We start from the raw sequence: 14,332 nt of genomic DNA, 5'->3' as shown, positions 1-14,332 counted from the left end.
GGGATGGACTTCTTACGGTCCTGTGTGAGAAGCTCACCAAAGAATACACTCCAGAAGGAGTTTGACGGGTTCTGGGGTACACAACTAATTTGACTAACTACTTCTGGATGGCTCTCTATAATAACCACATTTGTCCCCACCACCAGCAGCCCATCAGGGCCACCAAAATTTGCCATGGGCATTTTCCAGCCTTCTAATTGTTGCCAATCTAGTAAAATAAAGTGATATTTCACTGCTTTTTTTAAAAATAGAATTTCTCTTTTTTCTACTATTTTTTATTGTGGTAAACATATATAACAAAAAAGTTGCCATTTTAACCATTTTAAGTTAATTAATTCATTGCATTAATTACATTCATAATGTCATACAACCATCACTGTTTCCAAAATTTTTCATCACCGCAAATGTCATTGCTTTTTAATTTGCATTTCTCTTTGAGCATCTCTTCATATGATTTTCAACACATTTACATGTGATTATGTCTTATTCACAATAAGAAAATAAATTAAACTAATAAAAGAGAAGAAGCTGTAAGTCCTAACATAGCCCCTTCGCTTCAGAGTCAGACAGCCTTGAATTTGAATCCCAGATCTTGCCTTTCTGGCTGGGTGACCCTGGGAAAGTTACTTAATCTCTTTGAGCCTCAATTCTCTTATTTGTAGAATGGAACTAATAGTACCAACCCCTCTAGATTCTTCTAAGTGTTAAATGAGATGATATATGTAGAGGGCTTATCACCACTCCTACCAAAAAGTAAGTATTTGATAAATAGCAATCATTATTATTATTATTTATGCTGGGTTGTCATTTCATCTGAATCTTCCCTGACTCAAATGATGGGAGAGGCCATCCTCCATGTGGCAGCACCATCCTTACCACCAATGGACCTAGGCTCAGGATTTTGTGGAGAAAGAAACAGAATTGAGAAACAATGTAAATGCAGAATCAAATAGAGGCGGAAAAGGTTAAATAACATTCAAATCATAATCTTAAATAAGAAGCAATCCCAGGGCCAACAGTTGAGACGGGAGGGCTGCTGGTGAGAATAGTCCCCTTCCTGGTCTGCGTGAGTTCACATTCCCCAGCAGGAGGAGGAATGGCTCTTTACTACCTCCCGCACTGCTGGAGAGAAGATGCTCTGTCAGACTGATAGACAGTTGAATCTCAAGAAGTGCCAGATGGACTTCATATGGGCTGTTTTTAAAATGCTGTGATGTGTTCATGCATGTTTGGGTCTGAGTCCCTTCAATTTAAGTGATGATACTAGTATGTAAATAACTCAAATGGACAGATTTCACTTATGATGTGAGCTATCCATCATTGGTTTTTTGAAACATGAGTCAGATTTTGCTTCCCACTATTATTATCTTGTGTCCTGTTACCAGCAGCATAGACTACAGTCATTTCATTAAGCCTGCCAAAATACAGAAAAGACCGAAGCGAACTAAACCAAAAAATATCACTGACATGTAGGAAAAGTAAGCCTTTTCACCCCAAAAGTGAGAGTTCAGTAGGATCAGCTCGGCGGTGTTTGCAGTTTTCTTTGTTTATGCAGTTTAATCTAGCTGTTCACTAGCACTTGAAAAAGAAAGAGAGAGAAAATTTAATTGCCCTGTTTGTCATTTTTAAAGTATATTTTTTCTTTTCCATTTTAACTAGGTGCTTTTCTTCTACTTTTTAGAATTTCTAATTGTATAATTTGCTTACCGAAAATGTGTGCTTTGGGCTAGAAAAGAATATTTAGAAATCCTTAGCCAAAAAAAAAAAAGCAAGTGGGAGTGGAAATTTGAAAGAGGACCGCCTAATTCAGCACTAAAACCAGTGTGAGGAGCAGTATGTGTGCGTGTGTGTGCATGTGTGTGTGTGTGTGGTGTAAAATGTGCTTTTCAAAGTGCTGAGAGGTTGATGGGAATGTTTGATTAGCTCCTCTGAGAAGAGGAGAAAAGGTGCTTGGACCTCTTCTCGTTTCTTCTTTAGAATAATTTGGATGGGATTTGTGATGCAGAAAAGCTTAAGGAAAAAAGGATATCCATTCTGTGTGGTGGAAAATTTTTGAAAAAAATTGCTTTCTTCAAACAAGGTATGTCTGATGAATTGCTAAGCTACGTAGATAGTTTGCTTTCCATTCCTTATTATAAAAACACTAAAATGTATTTATCATTAAGAAACTACAAAACACACCTTGACCAAGAAATCAGTCTGTACAAATTTCAGTCTCAAGAAAGTTGAGACGGGAGTGGGTGGTAGTTGACACCTTGTAAACAAGTAATGTGATGTAGGATAGCCACTGTACATAAATTGTGCTAAGATAAGATTAGAACAAGATTTGCGCTGTATCTTTAAACTACTTGATTATGGTTAAAATAAGTTGAAAAGTATGACATTTGGGTAGAACTTTAAAGTACATTTAAGTCTCTCTATTATCCTGCCTTTTTTTATACCTTGCTTCCTAGGTGGAATACAATAGCAATGTGACAAATTGCTTATAACAATGTATGAAAAGCAGTAAGAGAAATGGGCACATTGATGCTAAATTAAAAGAGAAATTTTTATTTAGCATGGATCTATACTTTTCTCTATTCAGACAGATCTCAGTGCAATGTGGCTATATGTGCAATTCTGTATCTTGTTTCCACTGGAAGTGTTTTCTTAAGCTGATTGCTTCTTTTACTGAGAAAGGGCTGGCATTGTTAAGTTTACTATCGTAGCTCAACTTAGCACAAGCAAACAGGATATGAAATCTCTTTTAAGCATGATTTGTGTCAAACCAGGATGAACATGAAATAAATGCTTCAAGCACAGGTTAAACAAAGAGGATAAGACTGAATGATTAGACTCAATGGTTTGCTCCGAACAACCCACGGCATCTTGGCCATCCCCAAATTGAGAGTGGAATTCAAGATTTTCTCTGGGTTTGTTGTAAAAATAAAACCAGGCGTTCTTGGCCATGGTGGTTATTCAAAAATGTGAGCACTAAGAAAATAGCATTTTGCCATTACGTTGTGTTGCAATAAATTTGGAAGTTTTGGTCGGTACAGTTCTGAGGTTGTTTTTCCCTCTGGCTCCTGAAAGATGGAAACACTCCTGCAGCAAGGCAAGATCAAACGGTGTTTGTGTATTTCCTCTGTTGTGCGTGTTAGCGGCATGCGGTAGCTACGCCGCCTGTAGGAAAGCTGGAAGTGCCTGTCTTTTATTTATTGAATTAAAATACTGTCTTTTGTAAAAGGGCTTTAGACAAAGAATTGCAAGGCTACAAGGGCTGCATTTTTAATTGCAATATGCTGGTTTCCCAGACTAAGCTTCATTAAAATGGATCTTACACCTCACCCCTGAAAGGAAGTCCGTTCAGAACATTGCAAATGCTTAATGTCTATCCTGAAATAGGGTTCACTTTATGAATGTCGTTCAGATGATCTAATTATCTTTTTTTGCCAAGTTACTGATCACTTGAAGAATAGTTTCTTGCAGAGAAAATACACTGGATTAGATAATGGTTTATGAATAGCCTCAGAAGAAGAAAAATGCTTGTGCTTCTCTCGTCTGTAATTCCGTAATTGTAATTCTTACAAGGCACATTGTCCACAGGAAAGCAGTGCAGTTCAGTGCAATGTACCAAACCCGGAGTCCCAAATTACCGTAACAGCTCTGCCGCTACCTAGCTGCGTTACCTAGGGAAAGGTGTGCAACATTTCTTGACTTTTGTTTCCCCATCCAAAAAACAGAAATAGCAATGCTTACACACACCTCCTCCCAGGGTGGTCGTGAGGTTCAGTATTGATTCTCAGTTCCAAAAGGGCTTTCAAGGGTGAAAAGTTCTATAGAAATGTAACCTTTTTGCCTACAAAAAAAGATTACACAGGAAGGAGTCTTTGGCCTTTTTGAGAGAAGAAGAAATTTTCCTCTACCCTTCTAGGTTCTTCTGAGTGGTCTAAGAATTAAATTGACGTGAGATAGATTAATAGGAAAAAAAATCAGATTTAGTTAATTTTGTACATACAGGAGCTCCACATACGTGAGAGGGTCAGAGACCCCATGTACATGAGAGGTTCAGAGACAAAAAGGTAAAGTGAGGTATAGATGCCAACTTGAGCTAAGAAATGGACTAGGGGCCTGAGGCTTCAGAGGGGAGGAGGAGAGGACGATAAGAAGAGCAGATGTTCAGTAATTAAAGGTTTGCCCTGCCATAGAGATAGGTCATAAAAACTTATTTCTGGTAATAACTCTTATTATGGACAAGGCCCCCAATTTAAATTCTTGAAAGGAGAGGTAAATTTTCTCCAGCCCGCAGGGCCTTGATTGCCTTTAGTTCCAAATATTCCACATGCCAAAGTGGCACATTCTGGGGAGGCCTGTTCTGAACCCCTTCACCTTAAAATAAATGTCTTATGGCCTCCAGGATGTTCCCATTAACATGTGACCTTGGGTGCAACTTCTCTCCTTGCTCATTCAGAGGCAGGAGCCAGGTATCAACAGCAGCGGGTGCAAGACAGAGCACATTGGTACGTCTATCAGTGGAAGGGCGTTCTAGCTGTGTGACCTTGGAGAGGTTACTCAACATCTCTCTGTCTTCATTCCCTCACATATGAAATGAAGAAGTTGAACGAGATAGTCTCTGTTTCCTTCCTAGTTCTATGGTTCTAGGCACTGGGACCTCTCCAACATCAAGACATGGTCAACCCAATTTCACTGCTGAGAGTTTGTATATTATAAAATGAAGAAGTATAAAATGGGGAAACTGAAACTATGGCATGTTTAAAATGATTGTGCTTACCTAACCAAAGATTTTAAAATATCCAAAAATGAAATATAGCATAATTTCGTGCTACATAAATGTAACATAATTGTGTGTGTGCACAGTATATGTATATATATATCCATAGTGTTCTGAGGTCACTGTGGTTCAAGTTGGGTGACAGACTTCCTTCAGTGGTTTGGTGTATTTCTGTGACTGTCTGTATAACTGGATGTGGAAATAATGTCAAATATCTGAATTTCAGGCCTTCCATGCAAGGCCAGGGCCAACTGGCCCTCCTGCGCCATGGATGCCCTGGCGGTTTGTCAGGCAAGAAGCCCTGCCACTTTGTACGTGTGTTAACATTGGCAAGTTACTTAGACTCTCTGGGCCTCATTTTCTCATCTGTAAAAGGGGTCTGTCACCAGTGCCTACCTGATAGGGCTGTGGTGAAAAGTTTCAGTCAGTGCCTGGCACACCGTCAGCATGCAAACATCAGCAAATACTCTCTTTATGATATGTGACTGGAAGGAAGAAATTAGATCAGCTGGGAAACAAGTGATTTGCAATCCTCTTCAAACTTTTAAACATGGGCTCTTTGGATGGGGTAAGCAAATAGATTTGTGGAACTATGGGATATTAATGCAATTATTAGAAACTTCTTGCCCCATCTCTTCATCCAGAGGATCTGAGCTAATCAATCAGTCAGCAAATGATAAGCAAGAGAGGCGACTTTTGTGGTGTCTGTAATTTGAGAAGCCCCAAAGGTCCGCCACACACTGCCTAAAAATGTGTTTCCCTGCGGTTTGCGGAAGGTGATGAAATTCCTGGCTCCCTGAACACACATAGTGAGCGAGAGAGAAAGTGCCATGGGAAGCTGCATGAAGGCGTGAAGGGTCCCTGTGCAGATGGCAGGGAGCAGCTTCTGTTGAGGCAGAGAATGGGGTAAGAAAGGAGCAGCAGACCAGGGCAAATTTAGGCTAGGCATCAGAAATGGCTTTTTAATAGTGCCGGCTGTTAAATTTTAATGAAGCCGCTGGAGTGCACGCTCACAGCCAGGGCCTCCACAGTCATTTGTGGGCCTGGATCTGGCCCTGACTCCTGGCACTGGCCTGCACCGCTGAGCTCAGCTGCAACTAGCCCCTCCAGCTGTGCACCTGCACCCCACCTGCCCAACTCCTGTGACCAGCCTCCACTGCTATAGGCAGCCCATGGCAAGACCCTGCAGCTACAGGAGTACACGCCCACAGCCAGGGGTATCGCAGCTGCTAGTGTGCCCACAGATGGTCCCTGCCCTTGCTGCTGGCCCTGGCCCTGGCCCTTGCCACTACATACCTGGTCCCTACCATGACACAGACAGCTGTTGCTGGCCCCCACAGCCTAGTGCATACACACTACCCCCTCCGGCCATCATCACTGCCTGCCTTGGTCCCTAGCTGCTAGACCAAGAGGTACCACTGAGGACCCCCAATAGCCACTGTGGATCCCCCAGAGTGCTCGCCAAGGACCACACAGTCTTCAACGTTGTGGACCCCAGTGGCCTGAGCTGTCAAGATATCACACCTCCCTAGACCTGGAGCCACCACAAGCCCGCATACTTGGCTCCCTGTACCACTAGACCTGGGTCACAGCACGCACCACCGTCTCCCGCCCACAGGTGAAGGTCTTTCCTTACAGAAGTCAGTGCACAAAGTCTGAAAGAGGTGATTGCTTCTTCAAATGCGTAGACACCTACACAACGTGACAAGGTCATGAAGAATCAGGGAAATATGACACCACCAACGGACCACAGAAAACCTCCCATAACTGACCCCGAAGAAATCGAGACACATGAACTGCCTGATAAAGAATTCAAAATAATTGTTCTAAAGATGCTCGGAGAGCTACAAGAGAACACAAATAAATAATTTAACCAAGTCAGGAAAACAAAATGAGAAGTTCCACAAAGAGATAAAAAACATAAACGGAACCAAATGGAAATTTTGGAGGTGAAGAATAAAATTTTAATTAAAAAAAATACACATAAACAAATTTAAGTCAGTCTGAGATCATCTAGGTGAATTCCTGTTTACAGACCACGAAGTCAAAGGCCAAAATCCAACAAGATTCCCGGAGCCCCACGATCACAACAGAGCAAAGACTATTTCAGTTTTGTTTATTGCATTTTTCTACAGTTACCTCATCTGTAAAACAAACAGTTGTGGATACTGGATTTAGAACTTGTTTTTAGTCAACTAGAAAACTTTTCCGCTTCAACAGATTGCAAACCTTAAAGAAATCCTTAGAGACCACCTATCTGAGGTGATTGGGCCATGTGGGAAGGGCACAAAGCAGGCAGGAGGCGATGCTCTGAGTCGAGACCTTTAAAAGCTGCACATCTTGTGGCAGCCTGCAAAAGGCCAGCCCGCCACAAGGCAAATGTGACTCAGCTGAGACCCACTGCCACATTCCAGCGCTCATTCTCCTGGAGAAAACGTGAACCGAGATAATGGATGCCAAAACCCTCTCCTGAGCCAAATTGACAAGCCAGGGTCTTGGAACAAAAGAAATATTAGTTTGGTTTAGATTCAGTTTAGAGAATATTTTGGTCTTTGTATTTTATTCTGGTCTTATCATTTGAAAATATGTGTAGGCCCATTTCTGCTTTGTATTACTCTACTAGATGCTTCTTTCCATTCTTTTTAAGAATGCTAGGTGTCATTCCTAGCCGTATGATTTGTCCAATTGTCCTACAACCGTCTAGTAGATTTTCATGAGAATGAGCTAATGATCCTTACAAATCTCTGAGCAGAGAAGGAATTGCTTCTTTTCTGGGTCCCTAGAAGACTTGACCTCAATGGCAGTCACAAACCTATGTGGTTCCTTCACCAACATAGTCCAAAGATCAAGCTGTGGCTGACACCAGGCAGCGTCTTGTTGAGAGAGATTCAGCTGGTTGCCTTACCTCTGTTAAGTCCTAAACTGGAGTCTAAATGGGCCATGTTTTGTGAGAGGATGATGATGAGAATGGTGAGGAGGATGATGGTGATCATCCATGGTGGCACCCCCACCGCCCCAACAACAATAGTAATACTTGCTAACACCTACAGGGCTAGTCTTATGTGCCAGGCGCTGTTCTAAGCCCTTTTCTTATATTAACTCATTTAATCCTAACAGCAGCCATAGGAGGTGGGTCGTTACTAACCCCAGTATACACATGAGACAACAGAGGAACTGAGAGGTTGAGTGAGTTGTCTGAGGTCACAGAGCTAGCAAGTGATGGAGCTCAGCTTCAACCCAAGCAGTCTAGTTCCAGAAGTCACACTCTTAACCTACCAGGCAACAATTACACAGGGTCCTGGTTTTCCTGTCACCGCATCAAATTAATATTTGCCATCTCTGAAAACATCTGTAGAGGAGGAAGAAATATTCCTCTACCCTCTAGGTTCTTCTGGCTGGGCTAAGAATGAATTGACATGAGACAGAATAACAGGAGAAAGTCAAACAAAGTTTAATAACATGTATAATTGGGAGAAACCCAGGAAAACTGAGTAACTCACCAAAATGGCCAAAGCCACCACCTTAAATACCATCGTTAGCTAAAAACAAAAGAGGATGTTGTGAGTAGTGGTTTGGGACTTCAAAGAGGAGGAAGGCAATTCACGTGGACATGGAAAAGCAAATGTTTGGTAAACAAATGTTTGCAATGCCTTGCAAAGACAATGGCACATGGAGAGGATTTTGATCAAATGGGCCTTGCTAGAGTCCTCCCTGTCTGCCACACCTGGTTCATGTTATACTACAGTTATCTGTGGTATTAGCTCCTTTCTGGAACAGGCCTTCTATCTTTAGTTCTTTTAGGCAGTTGTGGGGGAAGGTCAAAGTTTCTTTCAGAGTCTTTTCTCCTTAAAAACAATCAAAGCAAAGAGACACATTTGGGGGTAGTAAATTCTGATCCTCCACACATCGTTTTCAAGTCAAGTCGAATTTCTAAGAAAAGTATTCCTCCTTGCAAGGATGGACATCACCATAACAGTGATGGAGGGAAAAGAGGCAGGGACCTTACAGGAGAAGGCTGTTGGGAAGGGGGCTTTTATTTCTGTCATCCTTGGGTAATCTCCTGATTGAAGAATCGCTTTTCAGGTGTGTTGGGAAGACCTGACTCTGGGGGGGAGGCCAAGGAGCAGACATCATTACCAAGTCCCTCAAGGAGCCAGTTTCCAGAAGGCGTCCCTCACCTTCACTGTAGGGCTAAGTTGGCAGCGAGTCACAGAAACACTCTCACGTCCTTGTGACTCCGACTACTTCAGGAAATCACTTTCCCTGATAAGGGTTTCCATTGACAAGACTCTAATAGAAATGTCTCAAATTCTTTCCCTCAATGAGAGAAAGGCTGAAGTTTTGTGTGGACATGTGGTAAAAATTCATAAAAATAGCCCTTCAGGCTATAGTAAGAAGGAACTCTTTTTCTGCATTCTTTCTTCTCAGACTCAAAAAGCAAAAAAGTATCTATTTCTTCAGAGAAATCCAATGTATAGTTTCCAAGGGATCAGATCCTATGGCATCTCATTGCTGAGTAAATTCCCTCTTCTTGGTTCCTTTGTGCCCCAAACAGAGAAAACATGCTTTGGACATACAGGTGCAAGTCAGCTTGCCCAGACTAGCTTTGGTTTTTTAACATAGTGAGTAACTCTAGACTCTGAAAGGTAAAAGGAATTTGGGGAAGCAGCGATAACTTTCAATGACAGCAACAACAAATATTTATTAAGCTGCTGCCATGCGTCATTCTTAATTCTATGTACTTAGGAAGAAGAGTAAACAAAATCGTCTCCATTCTCCCAGAGCTGCCAATCTGGGGGCACACAATCAACAAACACACTTAAAGGTCTGGTCACCACCAGAGCTGTGAAAAACATACGAAAATAGGATAAGGGGGCTGGACAGAGCAGGGAGATGTGAGTGATGATTGCATCCCATGGTTAGAGAAGATCTGACAAAGGGACATTTAAACAGAGAGTGAGGTGAAGGAAACTGGTGAGCAACCTTTGTGGGTGTTTGAGGGAAGAACAGTCAGGGCAGAGGGAAGAGCAAGTGCAAAGGCCCTGAGGCAGGACTGTGCCTGGGAGGCTGGCGTGTCTGGAGCAGTCTGGGTGAGGAGGAGAGGGGAGATGCAGAGCTTACTTTGGACAAGCAGACACAGACAGCACCGTCCTAATGCTCCTTGGTTTCCCCAGCTGCCTGCTCACATACTCTCTGGGTGTAGTTCCTACCCTGGCCTTGGATGAAAGCTGAGTAGGTCCCTTAATATTTCAGGCTGACCCCAGAGTTCTTAAAAAGACCTTGCTTACATTATACCTCCAAAGAAGTTCAGTCATTAACATGCATGTAATACTTAGGCAATACTTAAAAACGGCACTGACAGTTTAAAGTCTCGTCCCCCACCTGAAGGCTTCTTTCTGTGGTGGGACGGGGCGCTATTGGCCCCCTTTCTTGGCACCATGCATTTCCCCACTTCCCCTTGGCTGCTAATGGTCATCTTTTCACATCCAGAGTTGAAGTGGATGCAGAGAGGACAGGTAAAGGTGATAGAAGGCTTTACTAGGTGGTACTGTGGTGAGCGGGCACAGGGCTCCCTGGGCTCGGCAGGCGTGTACGGCTGTTTCTTGTTGCCATGGGGCACTTCCATGGGTTCTTCGGAGATGGCCCCACTTTGTTGGGGACCCTTCCCCTGCAGTTCCCCAGATGCCGTTACATGTGAAACTGCTCTGGCTGGGGGTTTATGGTTCCTCCCTCAGCCCCTGAGCGACTGGCCATCTATCACTGGCCACTTTTGGCTGCCACCTCCTCAGCCCTGCATGCACCCGGCTTGGGCAGGACCTGAAGCGAGCCCAGGCTGAGTCACACACAGGTGGTCTCACTTGCCACAAGCTATTCCCTCTCCTGTAGATGGCTTCATCACGGGTCAGACCCAGCCCACCGCACCCTCAAGCCCATGGGACACACTCAGTTATTTCAAATGCAGTTGCTGGACGCCCAACCTGGACTTCCAAAGGAGGTCACTGAAAACCGGGATCCTCGGCTGACTGTCTCCCTCCAGACTATATGAGAGGTTGTGGAAGCCGAGAGGGTAGCTGGAGGTTGGAGCGCAGGAATCCCTTTAGGAAAAGTTGTTGGCGTTTTCCCTCCTCCTCCCCCTCCTCCCCTCTAGATGGAGAAATGCAGAAGCGAAGCAGGTGGTCTCCCGTCTCCCACTTCAGGCAACAGTGAGAGGAGCTTCAGGGAGACCACGGTGGAGCGTGGACGTAGTTGGCACTTAGCCTCAGCTGAAACTAAGACAAAGGATTATCCCATTTTAACATCCCATTACACCGTCAATTACAATACATCCAAATGTTTATTTAGATGGGTGTGTTATGCCTGGTTAAACTTAAAAATATGCCTGGGGCATCACTTCTCCCTAAATAACATTTGTGAGAGAGAGAAAGCTGTGAATGAGTTCAGGCCCAAATATGACTCTTAAAAAAATCTCCTCACATTATACCTAAGACAACTTTCTTACAAAATGTATATATTTTGCAACGTGCGTCTTCACTATTGTCAACAGACTATTTCAAAAAGCCTGGGATAGATGTGCCAAGGCACAAGAGTAAGGCGAATCCACCCTGCAGAGTGGTAAAGGGGTAGTGAGTGGTGTAAAATGTTTGAGGCCCAGAGTGGAATTTTGGTTCTGATTTATATTCATTCTATAACCTTGGACAGCTTGCTAAAGTTCTCTAAGCCTCCATTTCCCACTCTGCAAAATGGGCAGAATAGTACTTTTTCCTGATAGGATCGCCATGATAATTAAATAAGATCGCAGATGTGCAGTGGGTAGCATAAGGTAAGCATTCAATAGTGATAGTTACCATTATTAGAGTGGACTCTAAGCTTCTAATACTTCCATGAAGAAGGACAAAGGGACAAATCCCATCTTGTGTAACAGGCCACTAGATAGCTGGGCCAAAACTGTCAGCTGGGAACGGTCCGGAGAGGGTCTATGGAGCATGAGGATGCACAGCTCCCTTTGGAGAGCTGAGTGCCCTGCTTTGAAATGACTCTTTTTCTGTCGGTCTCCACCAATTTCCAGGACTTAGTCATCCACAGCCCTCAGTTCTCAGCCACAGTCAGTCCCTGCCCTCCTCCACACCCTCCCTTTTCCCTGAGCCTCTGGTTGCTGGGATTCGAGAATGCTCTTTGACCCATAGCCCCACGCCTGCCTCTCGGCAGCTTGGGGAGAGCTGGAACCTATCATTTGAGAGGAACCCACTCTTTACCAAGACGCAGACGGGAAGATACTATGCATCTGGCACACACACCCTCATCTTTCTTCCTACCTCGACGGAAGGCTATGTCAGACGCAAAAATATTTTTCTGTGCCTCAGAATTGAAGTCAGACCGAAAAGCAGAGAGTGTTCAGGCCACTGGAGGCTCTGGGATCACAGTTGGATGGAACCAAATACCCAGCTCCAAATTCACAGTGGATGGCCCCTTGGCAACCACAAACCCCACAGCCAGAGGGAGAAAACTCACTGGGAGGAGGCAGGGCTAATCCAGTGTCAAATACATTAGGTAAGGAAGCTTCTGAGGAGAGAAACTCGTCTTCCAGAGCTCCATGAGAGTCTTTTCAACTTCACACGGTTTCCGGAGTAACTAAGAAGAGTGGTCATGGTCCACCTCATCTTTTACTGAGACCCCCACCGCCACCGCTCCCCCAGATTTCCGGCTCTTCATGCTCCCTTCCAGTACAGAGGATAAATAACTCTTGGAAGGAGTTCTTTAGAGCTCATTTGGGGGCATGCCTGCAAACTAGTATTTTTTCCCACTGGCAATATAAGATCTAAAACTACCACTTCAGAAACGTAATTACTGTTTGCAGGCTCACTAGAAATCACTATTGGTCGAAGCTTTTGTGGATGTGATAAGCATTACCATATGTCAGGTTCCTAACGAGGTACAAAATGATGGCCTGAAACACACACACCAAAAAAGCCTTTCCCTTTTTGGTTTTCTGACAGATAGAAACATGCCCCATGAATCAATGAACCTAATGGCGTAGGCATAAATCAGTCATCGAACACACGGATGAGCTCTTTAATCCACTCAGCTGCCCAGGAATGAGTATCTTTGCTTTAGGATTTGTGCTGATGATATGTGGCGATCAAAAGTGATCCTGGAGGAAGAAATGCTGAGTAGTTCATACTTTAGTCACCAAAAAAATTCCCTGTCATACTTATGGAAAATTCCTAGATTGGAACATCAGTAAGCATAAAATTCTTAGAAATAGATTGGGAAATAAACATTCTCGTAAATCAGTTTCTCAACCCTGACAATATTGGCATGTTGGACTGGATAATTTGTTGTGGGGCTGTCCTGTGTGTGGTAGGATGTTTAGCAGCATCCCTGGCTTCTACTCACTACATGCCAATAGCATCCCCTGCCCCAAGTTGTGACAACCAAAAATGTCTTCAAACATTGCAAATCTTTCCTGGGGGGCAAAATCACCCCTGGTTGTAAACCACGGTCATAAATATATCAGAACTCCACAGTGACAGTCTGACAGCATAATTTCAAGGTTTCCCACTCCCACTTTTTCCTCCCAGAGCACCCCAGCTATGCAGGCTGCATTCCTCCTTCTCAGTGGCTGCCCCGACTCATGGGACTCTTTGTCACGCTTCTTCCCAGAGCCTGTTCCAGAGTTAGATACAGCCGCTCTGCCGCCTGCTTGGATGCTACCAAAAGACAAGCACATGAGTCCTATTCCTTTTAAGTGTTTCCATTTTACTACTAATCACTTCAGGGAAACAGGACATAACGAAAACAAGTATGAAAAGCATTTCAATCAAAGCTTCAAGGAACAGAAACCAACTCAAACTGGCTCGAGTAAAAGGGCCCGGAAACATCTATGTCATGCACAGGAGACTGAGTCCAGCTGGACGTCCTTCAGACTGCACATGGGGTCTGGAAAGTGGCCAGAAACTAAGGCATCTGCTGTCCCTGCTCCTCCCAGGACCACACACTTGCTCCTCTCCATCTCTTCCTGCCCTCATCTTATGCATCTTCTTCAGGGCCCCACATGGCCTTCAGCTTGGCTCCCACAGTTTTCAAGGCTTTCAGGGTCCCAATTCCAGGCAGACCTGGATTGGCCTAAGTTACCTCTCTTTGGCAGACCATGGGCTTTTGACCAGCTGAGTCATGACGTCAGCAAGTGTTCAGTCTCTGCCTTCGACTGTAGTATTACTTTGGGGGTCTTGTGAAATTAAAGTTATAAATGTAACCAGGCTTTCAAAAGTGAAAACTACTATACAAATGAGGTTTGGAATTTTTGTTTTATAATTATATTATATTATAAATTATGGAATAGTTTGGAATTTACAACAATCACGTGAGGAATTTGATATAGTAAAAAGAGCACATGATTAAAATAGAGAAAATCTGTGCTGTGTGACCTTAGGCGAAGCACTTCACTGCTCTGAATTATAGGAATAATATTGTCCATTCTGCTTCCCCAAGAGGTTCTTAGGTGGTTCAGACGAGACGTTTGTTGAGAAAACACTCTGCAGACTCCGGTGTAAACCTATGTGA

The 14,332-nt window shown here is 43.7% G+C and overlaps 1 protein-coding gene across 1 annotated transcript in view; it reads left to right on the top strand.

The window, feature by feature from the left end:
- Nucleotides 1–1,803: 1,803 nt before the first annotated feature.
- Nucleotides 1,804–14,332, top strand: part of VIT (vitrin) — a 114,162-nt gene continuing 101,633 nt past the window's right edge. The window contains exon 1 of the mRNA XM_005600060.4: nt 1,804–2,080. The gene's annotated coding sequence lies outside the window, so the exon portion shown is untranslated. The remainder of the gene's footprint in view (nt 2,081–14,332) is intronic.

Source organism: Equus caballus, chromosome 15 (genome assembly GCF_041296265.1).
Source record: "Equus caballus isolate H_3958 breed thoroughbred chromosome 15, TB-T2T, whole genome shotgun sequence".
In the NCBI taxonomy this organism is placed as follows: Eukaryota; Metazoa; Chordata; class Mammalia; order Perissodactyla; family Equidae; genus Equus; species Equus caballus.
This window is presented reverse-complemented; position numbering and strand designations above follow the sequence as displayed.